Here is a 14,719-nt window from a genome sequence, read left to right as displayed (position 1 = left end):
ACAGTATGGACAGTCCACGTGACTGTGCACAAAGAAGACGAGTGAAGGAAGCCACCAAAACACCCAGGACAGACAATGTTATGTCATTCATGGGTATGATTAGAGAGACTGTACATAAAACAGATTTTACTTGTTGTTTCTTCAGTCACATCTTTATGATGGAATGGTATTGTTAAGAAAAACACTTATCCAGGCTTACGTTTGCCAGAAGACACGAGGAAGACTTGAGCCTATACATTTCAGGTCTGTTTTAAGAGTGTGCTAGTCTACCGTAGGCTGTGGCTGCTGAAGTAAAATGTAAAAATTGTTCAGGCAACAGTCTCTCCAGTCACAGCCACTGATGCTTGAAATTCTTTGAGAATGTCCATTGTGTCTTGATGGCTTCCTTCACCACTCTCCTTTGTGCAAAGCCTTTTGTACATTTTTCATTTTTAACCACATAAAACAAAAGCTTGGCTCAGCTCCCTGTAAGCCCTATGATGTTTTTCAAAAGCCATTAAAAAACAAAAACAAAAACAAAAAAACCCTGACAGTATATCAATATTCTGAGAAAACCTATGAGAAGAATTGTGATCCCAAATATGACAGTTTCTAACAGTGCAATTAGGGAATAACCCCCTTGTGTCTGATGATTTGCTGACGTTCATGCTGGTTATATGGTCGCAAATTGAGCTTTACCGGTGATGCATCAGCAGCGTTGGTAAAAAACAGTTTTCCCAACAATGCGTTAGCGGAGCCGGTAAAATGGATATTTGCGACCGTAATCCAGCATGAACGTCCGCAAATCATCAGACACAAGGGGGTTATTCCCATTGTAATCCAATTCCATCGATTCACGGTTTATTTTTCTGTAGGTAATTCGATCAGCAAGGCTTACCGTCGAGGCAGCGTCGCTCCAACAGCGGTCAGGTCGCGGAGTAATCCATCAAATGTGAAAATCCTTCAAATCCATCAAATGTGAAACGGTAAATTCTGTAACAGAATCCTCATCAATATCACCCATTTCCGCATCGTCGCCCCTACGCATCTTTCTCTTGCTCTGAGCTGACACCGCCATTATTGACATCTGCGTAGCAGTGCACGCCACCAGGGCGTGGAGTAATACATCCAAATGTAAAACGCTTGAATATTTTGCCACCCTATAACCGATATTATACGGTGTGAAATCTCACACGACTAACCAATCAGATTTGTGGAAAAAATGTAATTGGATTACAATCCCAAATAAAATCCAGCAAACACAATATAGCCTCCGGGTTAAATCATTGCATAGCAAATAACCAGTTTGCCTAAATATTTCAGTGATTTAGTGATCCAAGCTGTTGAAACTGAAAATGTCTGAACTTGAAGACATCTTTGTGAAAATTTAAAAGGATTCTGTCACTTTGTACAAAGTAAATGACTTGTATATTAAGTGTTACAGAGCACACAGCCAGTCTGCTCTGTGTGAGCCTGATCCTGTCAGATCTCAGAAGCTAACTAGGGTGGGGCCTGGTTAGTACTTGGATGGGAGGCCTCTTTGGAACACCAGGGGCCGTGTGTATTTCTCCAGGTAAAACTGGAGTTACGTCAGGAAGGATATCCAGCGTAAAACTTGTGCCAAATACCAATGCAGATTTGGCTGTATCCGCTGTGGCTACCCTGAAAAAAAATGGGAGCAGCTGAAAGGATATGCATAAGTGTATAATTTGCATACATGAACAAATCACAGTTTTGTTTTGTTTTTTACAAACATTGAAAGAGCTCTTCATATTTACATGGGAACAGTCCCCCCTCATGGAAGCTGCCATGTTGCACCACCATATTGATACTGTAGCCCAAAAAGGACATACTTACTACAACTTTCGTATTTTGCACAGTGGTGGCACCAGGAAATTTTTGTTGGGGGGGCTGAGGTAAAAGTTGGAGGGGCTCCACAAAATGTTGTCGAAATGAACAATATATAGTAAATTGCTTTATAAATACCAAGGTATATGTTTTAGTCACCCGTGCTCCTCTAAAATGTGGTATCAGTGCACACACACATCACTTAGAATAATTGCAAGTTCAGTAAACTTGCACATAGGTATAAATAAAGATAAGTGGAGTTTTAAGAGTGGCCGTAATAAATATTTAAGAAACCTAAATTTTTGGAGTATGGAGTTAAATTTGTCTCATTAATACTTGCAAATGCACAGAGGGTGATTTACAAATATCCTTTGTTTTGTACACGTGCTTTGTGATCCACAAACACAAATTTCTGATTTGTAACTTGTGTGTGGGTTTTTACAAATAAATGTTTATTTGCAAAACTGAAAATTCTGTTTGTGAAGGGTGATTCAGCATTGGTGGATCACCGAACACACACATTCATCGCTTTGCTCAGTTACGCAATATTGAGACATTCTCAGTGCACAACTCCAGTTGAGATCCACAAATATGTTAGTCGCTATTCAAATTATTGGCAGAATTATTGGGGGGGGGGGGGGGCTGAGGGGGGCTCAGCTCACTATTGGGTGGGCTTAAGCCCCCTCAAGCTCTCCCTTGGCGCCGCTACTGATTTTGCAGTGTGGCCAAAAGACTGAAGAAAAAAAAGAAGAGAAACCAGTGGTTGCTCTCTTACACAATCTACTTTTTGCTTATATAGGCTAACAATTTTGAGAACCCTCATTTTAATGAAATCGAGGATCTACATATTGCTTATCACAACAGAAGGTGAGGGAGCATGAATGGCCATCTCCAAAGAAGCAAAAATGTGAAAGTAAACAAAATTGCGACTGCCATTGGCATAATACACCTGACCACTAGATGGCACTAATTCATATGCACTGTAGCTTTAAAGTAATCAGTAATCAGTGACTGTGATATTTTGTTGTAACCTTCACCCAACTCGCATTAGGCTGCTTTGAACTGCTGTAAAAGTGACAAATCATTATTTTGTGATAAAGGAGCACAATCTCTTTTTAAAAAAACTATTGCACAAAGATTTGATATATCATTAAGATCAAGCAATTTTAGCTGAATAAAGTGATGAAGCAGAGCAGATGTGGCAGATATTGTTGATTATCTCTCCGTCTACACATCATTAACCTACTTGGGGACATTAGGTGCAGGTTGATTTCTATCTCTAATGAATTACCTTATTAGCCAGTGGCCCACTTATTAACTCTGAGGTCTTGGATTGGGCAGGCGGGTTAATGAGAAGAAGATGAGCTAATACAACTTGTACATCCTGTCATCAAATGGTGCATCACCCAGCAGTGCAGGAAAAACCTTCTGCATCTCTAACAGCAGACAGACAAATGGACGTTTGTCTCCACAGAAGACATTTGCTGAGTAGATGAGTAGCTTATTTATGATGCTGTTGCAGTGCATTTGGAGCAAATGAGGTGTACATAAGTGTAAAGCTAGCAGGGTGTTTAGAGATGTTTTACCTCACTGAGTTGGCTCTAATTTGGTGTTAATTTCTGCTCAGCACGGCTTTGCCCCAATCGGAGTGACAAACACATCAGCTGATTAGTTGAATTACAGCTGTTAGCGATAGAGGCCAGGCCAGCGCCCGCGAGCAAAACAACTGTTTGTCAGTACACAAACACATACACACTTACAAACCTTCCGGACGAGCCCCAATGCCGACGCTGATGAACCTTCATCATCACAACATGCTGCTTTCCTTCCCCCCTCTCACACCCACACTGAGGAATACAGCATTACATCACACAAAGAGACAGATGCTTTGATGCGCACTAACCTGCTGATTGCAGTAGCACATTCTGTTTGAGGAGCAGAGCATAAACACAGACGTATAGTTGTAAAGGATGTTTTTTTTTCTTGGTTAATCATTCATTAGTTCAACGAGAGGCATGTGTGTTAAAATACAACATGTACTGCCACTTTAAAGAGCTTCTTAATGAAGCATCTTCCTTTAAGGGAGAAAATCTGATTAAGGTCATTATCTGGGAGTACAAACTACAAGAAGCACACACATGAGAGAAAAAGATCACATAAGATTAGAATGTGATGATACAATAATGCTTCATATTTTAGATTTTTATGTACAACTCTTTATGTGTAATCCTGGATTAAATATAATCTGATGTATTCTCATTTTGTCATAATCAACCAGGATAGATTTGATTCAAATTCTGATGAAGAATATGGTGAGTCTGCATGTGGGCTTATACATTTCTTGTATACACAAATATGTGTTGCACTGGCTGTGTTCAGCTGGTGGTCCTTGGTGTTTAACAACATGTTTTTTTCAGTGTAGCTCGATCTGATGGACTGGTTTCTTAGGATGTTTTGGTGGGACTGGGATGTAAATGATATACAAGTAATGAATGTTTATGAGTTCAGGTTCAATGGTATGTACCATTGAACTTGGCTTCGCCTCGCTGAATGGTATGTTCCAGCCTTCACCGAATTAAATATTTGTACCATTGAAAGAATGTAAAAACATTCATTATTTGTTTTATATGATGGCTAAAATAGATCCTTGTCATTTTAGATTATATTAATTTACAAACAACAGAAAAGGGACTTTCATTGGTACCTCCTCAGTGCAGCAAAAAAAACAAAACAAAAAAACATCAGCAATTAATCCATCTTTGATGTGTCACTACTACTTTGACATCAACAATCCAACATGACCTTTAAATAGGAGTCCAAAAATAATTTGGACGATCATGCCGTGCATCAGATCATCATCCGTCGGCAAAACAAACTCCGCCATGTTTGTTTTAAACCTAAGCGCCGCCCGGCTTGTGTAAGCATGTGCTCATGACTCTCTGAAACAAAGTGGTGGGGCTGTTTCAAGGTGCACAATAAGGAGGTAGTTGAAGAAAAATGGGCTGCATGGTTGAGTCCCCAGAAGGAAGCCATTACTACACAAATGCTGCAAAGTATCCTGCTTACAATATGCCAAACAGCAGAGAGGACAAAGTCATTTGGAGTGATGAGACCAGAATTGAATTTTTTGCCCACAACATAAACATTATATTTGGAGAGGAGTCAACAAGGCCTATGATGAAAGTTACACCCTTCCTACTGTGAAACACAGAGGTGGATCGCTGATGTTTTGGGGATGTGTGAGCTACAAAGGCACAGGAAACTTGGTCAAAATTGATGGCAGGATGAATGCAGCATGTTATCAGAAAATACTGGAGGAAAATTTGCACTCATCAGCCCAGAAGGTGCGCATGGGCCATACTTGGACATCTCAGCATGATAACAGTTCAAAACACAAGGCCAAGTCTACCTCCCATTGGCTACACCAGAATAAAGTGAAGGTTCTGGAGTGCCCATCTCAGTGTCCTGACCTCAGTATCATTGAGCCACTCTGGGATATGTCAAATGTACAGTTTATGCAAAAAAGTCCAGGAATTTTCAGGAACTGGAGGTTTATTGGCAAGAAGAATGGGCAGCTTTACTATCAGAGAAAATAAAGCACCTCATCCAAAACTACCACAAAAGACTCCAAGCTGTCATTGATGTTAAAGGGGGCAATACATGGTATTAAGAACTGAGGTATGTAAAGTTTTGATCAAGGTCATTTGGGTAGTTTCTGTTGTCATTATGATTTAAAAAGAGTAAACACAGTTGTTTGACAATAAATGGCTTCACCCAGCCACTAACCATGAGTGAAGAAAAGTTTTTGTGTTATTATTCATATTCTCTGAAAAATGGCCAAAAAAAAAATAAAAAATTCTGCCATAGTATGTAAACTTGAGCACAACTGTAAGTGTGAACTAAATTGAAATTCTATCACAAAACAAAACTGATGATTGACACATTGAAGATAACTCACCTTATTTGTTTCATCGATCACCACTTTACTCAAGGATAAAATCAGCCCACACGTTACGCTCTGAAGTGAGCTCCCATGGAACATGATAAACGCAATGTAACTTTGCCATGAAATCAGTCTTACTGCCTTTGTGCATAACGTGGAGTCTGCAACTGCACCAAGCACGAACAATACTGAAATATTACCACTGAACTGAGGATTCTAGAAGGGGGCTTGATCTGGCATTTTGCTAATATATACAACCCCTGGCAAAAATTATGGAATCACCGGCCTCTGAGGATGTTCATTCAGTTGTTTAATTTTGTGGAAAAAAGCAGATCACAGACATGACACAAAACTAAAGTCATTTCAAATGGCACCTTTCTGGCTTTAAGAAACACTATAAGAAATCAAGAAATGACATTGATCCTATGTGTCTTTTTGCAAGGAACGTTTTCACAGTTTTTGCTCTATGGCAAGATGCATTATCATCTTGAAAAATGATTTCATCATCCCCAAACATCCTTTCAGTTGTCCAAAATATCAACGTAAACTTGTGCATTTATTGATGATGTAATGACAGCCATCTCCCCAGTGCCTTTACCTGACATGCAGCCCCATATCATCAATGACTGTGGAAATTTAGATGTTCTCTTCAGGCAATCATCTTTATAAAACTCATTGGAACGGCACCAAACAAAAGTTCCAGCATCATCACCTTGCCCAATGCAGATTTGAGATTCATCACTGAATATCACTTTCATCCAGTCATCCACAGTCCACGATTGCTTTTCCTTAGCCCATTGTAACCTTGTTTATTCTGTTTAGGTGTTGATGATGGCTTTCGTTTAGCTTTTCTGTATGTAAATCCCATTTCCTTTAGGCGGTTTCTTACAGTTCAGTCATAGACGTTGACTCCAGTTTCCTCCCATTCATTCCTCATTTGTTTTGTTGTGCATTTTTGGATTTTTGAGACATATTGCTTTAAGTTTTCTGTCTTGATGCTTTGATGTCTTCCTTGGTCTACCAGTATGTTTGCCTTTAACAACCTTCAAATGTTTTTTGTATTTGGTCCTGAGTTTAGACACAGCTGACTGTGAACAACCAATATCTTTTGCAACATTGCATGATGATTTACTCTCTTTTAAGAGTTTGATAATCCTCTCCTTTGTTTCAACTGACATCTCTCGTGTTGGAGCCATGATTCATGTCAGTCCACTTGGTGCAACAGCTCTCCAAGGTGTGATCACTCCTTTTTAGATGCAGACTAATGAGCAGATCTGATATGATGCAGGTGTTCGTTTTGGGAATGAAAATTTACAGGGTGATTCCATAATTTTTTCCTCAGAATTGAGTGATTCCATATTTTTTTCCTCTGCTTGGTCTAGAAAAGTAACCGTTACTGACTGCCACAATCTTTTTTTCTTGATTTCTTATAGTGTTTCTTAAAGCCAGAAAGTTGCCATTTGAAATGACTTTAGTTTTGTGTCATGTGTGTGATCTGCTTTTTTTCTACAAAATTAAACAACTGAATGAACATCCTCCGAGGCTGGTGATTCCAGAATTTTTGCCAGGGGTTGTAGCAACTGGTGCAGTGTGAGATGAAGATAAAGCACTTTACAATGACATCTTGTATTCACCAGTTTACACACACACACACACACACACACACACACACACACACACACACACACACACACACACACACACACACACACACACACACACACACACACACACACACACACACACACACACACACACACACACACCAGAAGCAGATGGGGATTAAGGACCTTGCGCAAGGGCCCTTAGTGATTTTCCAGTCTGGTGGGAGTGTGAACCAAAGATCCTCTGGTCACAAGCCCACAAGCCCACCACTTTTACAATAGACCCCCAATGCAACCCAAGCCTACCTTGAAATATGAGTGAGAGATATATAACTAAAGCCATACCAGCTCGGATGTCGCCCAGGTTAATAAGGTCTGTGTCAAATGTTTGGGAACCAGGATAGACTGATGAGAAATTGGCTACTGGAAAATACACACATGGAGAAGGACTGACATCATGGAACTGATGGAATGATATGATGACAGGAGACCCAATGAGAGATGTTATATACAACACTTTTAGGAGCTATGGCTGAACAGAAGACCAACATCCACACTGTCCAAGAAGCACCTAGTACCTCAGTGCTCAAACATCAATAGAAGGATGCTACTGGCAAAACTGGGGAGAGCTGACATTTGCCTTTTGATATGCTTATGTATTTTGGGTCAAGGTTGAATGCTGCGAAAACAGAAAGTTGATGGGACAAATATTTTTTGACAAATTAGCGATTTTAGCTAAAAAGTAAAAAAATGGCAGTTGTGCTGAAATGCACCTTGGGAGTTCTAGGTTTTGAGGTTTTAAATGTTATTGTGATTCATGTTAGTTTACTGTTATTGATTTATTGTGTTTTTGTAGGTCAATTGGTGTTAAGTGTTATGTTGCTGTTACCATGACTGACGTAAGTCTCATGTTGGTACCACGAGTGAAATGTGTAGTTCTTTTAATGTCTTCCTCAACCGTCTCTGTCATATTAAAAGCACCTGCTTACAGCAGATTGTAGAAAAGACAAAAAGGTGTGTGTGTGTGTGTGTGTGTGTGTGTGTGTGTGTGTGTGTGTGTGTGTGTGTGTGTGTGTGTGTGTGTGTGTGTGTGTGTGTGTGTGTGTGTGTGTACAATTTTGAAGTTCAAGCTGGGACTTCGGCGAGGATGGTCACATCTCCTCCTCTCTGCTCTCTTTCTGTGTTTCTCTATCTCTGCGCCAGCCTTCAAAAGTCCCAACTTCACCAGACTGTGAATTCTTCAAGCTATATTTGGAATAACCATGGAATTGATCAGCTGGTCTCTCAACGCTATTGTCACCATTTTTTCAACAAGGAAATCAGGTCTGGGGGACCCTGCATGCCCAGATGGAACCTATCCTGTGGGCTATGTTCTTGACGCCTGGGAGAAGTGGCATGATGCGTGCTTGGCACCACTCTCCATGGAAGATGTCAAAGATTTATTCTTATTTGCTTTTATGGTAGGAGGATTGGGTTATGCGCTGCCCTGACCTACCGGAAAATTGGCAAGACGGCTACTACCAGAACCACAACCCCACAACTGTCCATTATGATTAACAATGAGGTGGTCAAGGTGGTACAGTCTCAGACTGTGTTAACGTTTGAACTCAAATGCAAGTTGGAAAACATCTCGAAGCAAGCAACATCTTCCTTACGAAAGGAAGACGTTGGAGACCAGGGAATATTCATAAATTGGATTTCGACAATCAGAGGAACCGCAAATGGAATTTCTGTGTCTCTCTGCCAAACTCAAAACATGGCAGCCTTATCAGCTACCGAAGGTCAAAACACCCCGCTTGTTTTTCCTCCAGAAGGATTTCAGTGGCCTTGTTGAAGCATTTGGCTCCCCTCTTATCTGCCCTTATGCCCTCCCCTACAGCCTGCTGTTGTCAAGGCAACTCCAGACTTTATCCATACACGGAGAGAGACTGATATGAACTCATGACGCACACCTTCCCCCTCCCACCCCACCACTCTCCCTTGTGTTTCTGTCCATACCCCCGACCTCCGCTCTGCTACTCCGGGAGGCTGCGCGGCACATAGCTGTAGTGCTCCCTTTTTGTCTGAGGTAACTGGGTGTGATATGAATTGCCCTTTTAGGGATCAATAAAGTTGTTTGAATCTTTGAATCACGCACAAAGTGTGGCGACCTGACATTTCCCATTTGCTGCTTATGTATTTTGGGTCAAGGATGAATGTGCCAAAACTGAACGTTGATAGGATTAATATTTTTAGAGAAGCTACATATATTAGCTAACAACACTGAACAATGGACATTGATATTTACATTCTGGACTCACATGCCAATCCAGCAGGGGCGGTAAATCATCTATATATTAAAAGTGTGAATGCGTTTGTGCATGATTTTATTTGGTAAATTCAATGTAAGAATACGAGGTCCATTAGAAAAGTATCCGACCTTATTATTTTTTTTCAAAAACCATATGGATTTGAATCACGTGTGATTACATCAGACATGCTTGAACCCTCGTGGGCATGCGAGAGTTTTTTCACGCCTGTCGGTTACGTCATTCGCCTATGGGCAGTCTTTGAGTGAGGAGTCACCCACCCTCTCGTCGATTTTTTCATTGTTTAGGAATGGCTCAGAGACTGCTGCTTTGTTTGATCAAAATTTTTTCAAAACTGTAAGGCACAACTGAGTGGACACCATTCGATAAATTCAGCTGGTTTTCGGTAAAAATTTTAACGGTTGATGAGAGATTTTGGTCTGGTAGTGTCGCCGTAAGGACGGCCCACGGTGCCTGACGGCGATCTGCGCTTCGAGGCGGCAGCGTCTCGCCGTTTCAAGTTGAAAACTTCCGCATCTCAGGCTCTGTTGACCCAGTAAGTCGTCAGAGAACAGAGAACCTTCAGAAGAAGTCGGCATGAGGAGTTTATTCGGACATTCCATTGTTAACGGACATTTTGTAATGAAAGAATGTGCGGGCAGAGTCGCATGTCGGGCCGGACCCGACCGCGGGGGGTCGCGACAGGAAAAACACCTCCGTTGGAAACCTTAACAGGCAAGTTGGAACATGCCCAAGCTGTTAAACAATTTCTCAGTTACTCACTTGTTGAAAGCCATCAAAAGCCGCCTGAATTTTACAAATGGTTTTCAACACGGAGGTGTTTTTCCTGTCGCGGCGCACACAGATTTGCGCGCACGTCTTTCATTAAAAAATGTCCTTAAACAGTGGAATGTCCGCATAAAGTCCTCATGCCGGCCTCTTCTGAATCTTCTCTGTTCTCTCACAACGTCCTGGGTGAATTAAGCCTTAAATTAGGATGTTTTCAGGTCGAAACAGGCCGACGACGGCGCCTGGAAGCGCTGCACGACGTCCCGCTGCGTGGGAAGTCCTTACACCGACAGAAACACCCCATAATCTCTCATCAGCCGTTAAACTTTTCACCGAAAACCAGCTTAATTTCTCGAATAGTGTACACTTGGATATTCCTCACAGGTCCAGAAAAAATTTTGATAAAGCAACGCGCGCCGTCTCGAGCAGCGTGTGAAACAAAGGAATTCAGTCGAGAGGGCGGGACCACATCTCACTCAAGGCCTGCCCACAGGGAAATGACGTCACTCATGCATGCGCACGAGGGTTCAAGCATGATTGGTGTAATCGCACGTCATTCAAATCCATATAGTTTTTTTAAAAAATAAAAAGGTAGGATACTTTTCTGATAGACCTCATATAATCTAATTGTAAATACGTTAAAAACACATGGATGATGCAAGAAAGTGAAAACACTTATTTCCATTGCAGTACATTTAAAAATCAAATGACAAAATAGAAGTAAAAATAAAATAATAATATAACAATAATACTGATAATAATAAAAATATAATAATAATAATAATAATAATAATAATAATAAGTGTGTATATAGCAAGAACCTAAACAATCTATAATACATTAAGACAGTAAATTAACATTAAAAAAACTATGGAATTAACAGGAAATAAAAGGGTTGAGGTCTAAGGTTCTAAAAACATTCTGGACTCACACGTCATTCAAACTCATTATAGAAACTTTGCACAATTTATTATCACTCGAAAACAGTCAGCTACCTGTTTAATAAACACTACCCAATCTGGAGCCCGTGGATCCCCACAGGCAACACGCTATATACATATGCTGTATTTATTGAGGGTCATTATTGATTAACTTGTCAGTTATTTTTAATATAACACAATGTTAAAAAGGTTTTAATAAATGTCCATTCCACTTTCCCAAAAGAAGATTATGTATTTGCAAATCACAAAATGTTTTGTCTGTCGAACAACAAAAATCAGTCCAGAATGTTTTTAGAACCCTTTTGAAGAAGAACTCACCCCTTTTATTTCCTGTTAATTGCATCATTTTTTTAAATGTTAAATTACTGTTAATGCATTTATAAATTGTTTATATTCTTGTTGAAAAAGCTGGATGTACTATATACTTAAAACATAAAGGCTCTTTATTTATTTATTGTCAATAAACCAATCAAAAAGGCATTTTAGGTCCCGTAAGATCCACAGTGAATCTACCCAGACCAGAGTTTGCTGTGAGCCTGCATCGGAATCACACCGTGACCATCAGATTTTCTTCATGATAAGTATAGCCCGGCCCCTGCCCCAAAAGATTTTATGAGTGTCATTTAGACTTGTCGTCCGTCTGTCCGTCCCTACGTCTGTCTGTGCTCAGCATAAGACCTTTCCTATTACTGCCAGGGTCGTCAAATTCACAGGGAACATTCTTGGGACACAGACCTTGGACAAGTTCAAAGATGGCTAACCTTGACCTTTTTAAGAGGTCAAAAGGTCACATTCTGGTTCCTGTTTTTATGCTCTGTCATGGTTCGTGGTGGCTTGACCCTAAAAGTTGTAGGAGACAAATGCAGACTCACAGACACTGGTGTTGGAGTAAGAAAAAAATAACTTTATCTGGTAAGCTGGCAATAGGTTCAGTACACAGGAAATCAGTCAACGTAGTGGAGGTACAGGCAGGTAGCAAACTGAGGCGGAGTCCAAAAAACAAGCACAGTTCCAAATACACGGCGACAGGAGTTCACAGGGCTGAGGCAGAAGCAAAGTCAAAAACGAGCAGAGTTCAGGGATAAGATGAGGCAGAAATCGGTAACACCGGCAAGGTCAGAAATTACAAGGCAAAACAGGACAAAGGCGTGAGGCTGGAAAGTGCAACATGCAACAATCTGGTGAGGGACTGTGAGCCTGTGAGGGCTTAAATACTAGTAGAAGAATCAGAGTGTGAAATGAGGAACAGGTGTGCAGAGAGTGCTGGAAGGGGGCGTGACCAGGGAAGACAAAGGTAAGTGCAAGAGAGTGCAGTAAGGCAAAAGCAATGTGAACTGGGCAAGATAATTAAATGACAGAAAAACCAACGGTGCAAAATGTGACGTGCTTGACCAACCATAATAAACATGAATACAGAGGGGCGAAACTAAAACTAAGGTGGCGAGTCGAGGAGTGAAAAACCAGTGATAACTAAAAAGAGGACGTGAAACAGGAAGTGAATACACTAAACATGACAAAACAAACTATTGACAGAATAGGAAATAAATGATGAACAAATCAAAACCAGGGACTAGATAATGCAATGAATGACTAAACCAAAAATAAATGATGCACAGAATAAAACCGGTAACAGAAGCATTACACAAAGTACAGAAATGAACAGAACCAAACCAAGACTTACATGACCACATATAATAATATGAAAAGTAAAACTATAAAACCCTCGGTGGAAGCCTAGACCAAATAAGGGGAAAACTGTTATGAAGGTGTCGTAGCACGGACCCACAACAGGGGGCGCAAATGAACGGACAATGAGTAAGCCAAAAGGTAACAATTTAATGTTGTGGTATTACACAACGAAACGTGTCTTAATGTTCAGTCAATAAACACCAGGTGACGTGTGGGCAGGCTCGAAGATAGAAGACGCCCGACGAGAGAGAAGCCGCGTCCCACACAGCCTCCACCACCAACGGCCTGAAGAACACCGGAGCCGCCAAGTCCCGAGTCCCCAGGTGGCCTCTGTCTTCGGCTGTCGACCCTGGTACTGCTGGCAGAAAACAGAAAGATGATGTGTGAGTGTGAGTCCGCACACTCAGTAATTAACAGTCCAGACACCGTTAGGAGGGAGCACCTCCACCTCCAAATCACACACACTCGTGCAGCTCCTGATCAACCACTTATCTGGGACGGGGTGCGAGGTGAAGCCGTCACTGACACACCAAAACGCCAATCCTCCAGACAAGGAAACACTTCAGGAAAACGGCTGCAACAGAAGTTCAGTTGGTTACACAATGTGTCAGTCAGCAGAGAAATTACCTTAGTACTGGTAGTCGATTTCTCGGCGGGGAGGTGGAGTTGCAGTCCGGCTTATATGGTGGTGTAGATGAGTGACAGCTGGAGTAATGAGTGACAGCTGTCACCTCCTCTGGGTCTGGCGCCCTCTTGTGCTTGGAGCCCGCACTCCAAGCAGGGCGCCCTCTGGTGGTGGTGGGCCAGCAGTACCTCCTCTTCAGCGGCCCACACAACAGGACCCCCCCCTCAACGGGCGCCTCCTGGCGCCCGACCAGGCTTGTCCGGGTGTCGTCTGTAGAAATCGGCCAGGAGGGCCGGGTCCAGGATGAAGCTCCTCTTCACCCAGGAGCGTTCCTCAGGTCCATACCCCTCCCAGTCCACCAGATATTGGAACCCCCGGCCCTTACGACGGACGTCCAGGAGCCTGCGGACCGTCCAAGCAGGCTCCCCGTCGATGAGCCGGGCAGGAGGCGGCGTAGGGCCAGGTGCACAGAGGGGCGAGGTGTGGTGTGGCTTGATACGGGACACGTGGAAAACAGGGTGGATCCGCAGTGAAGCTGGGAGTCGGAGCTTCACTGCGGCCGGGTTGATGATCTTGAGGATGGGGAATGGGCCGATGTATCTGTCCTTTAATTTGGGTGAGGCCGAACGGCATGACCAGGTACTCAAAATGACCTAACGGGGTGTTGAATGCCGTCTTCCATTCGTCTCCCTTCCGGACCCGAACCAGGTGGTACGCGTTTCTAAGATCCAATTTTGTGAAGATTTGGGCTCCATGCAGGGGCGTGAACACTGAATCCAACAGAGGTAACGGGTATCGGTTGCGAACCGTGATCTCGTTCAGCCCTCTGTAATCAATGCATGGACGGAGTCCGCCGTCTTTCTTGCCCACAAAAAAGAAACCAGCACCCATCGGGGAGGTGGAGTTTCGGATCAGCCCGGCAGCTAAGGAGTCCCGGATGTAGGTCTCCATTGATTCGCGTTCCGGACGTGAGAGGTTGTACAACCTACTGGACGGGTACTCAGCGCCCGGGA

The 14,719-nt window shown here is 42.3% G+C and overlaps 1 protein-coding gene and 1 pseudogene across 1 annotated transcript in view; both read left to right on the top strand.

The window, feature by feature from the left end:
• chrnb2 (cholinergic receptor, nicotinic, beta 2) overlaps positions 1–14,719 on the top strand; it is a 74,652-nt gene that overhangs the window by 804 nt on the left and 59,129 nt on the right. The window lies entirely within an intron of this gene.
• On the top strand, positions 1,425–1,543 carry LOC117514849 (annotated as a pseudogene).

This window comes from Thalassophryne amazonica, chromosome 7 (assembly GCF_902500255.1).
Source record: "Thalassophryne amazonica chromosome 7, fThaAma1.1, whole genome shotgun sequence".
Classification (NCBI taxonomy): Eukaryota; Metazoa; Chordata; class Actinopteri; order Batrachoidiformes; family Batrachoididae; genus Thalassophryne; species Thalassophryne amazonica.
The sequence above is the reverse complement of the archived record's forward strand: the minus strand, read 5'-3'. Positions and strand labels throughout refer to the sequence as shown.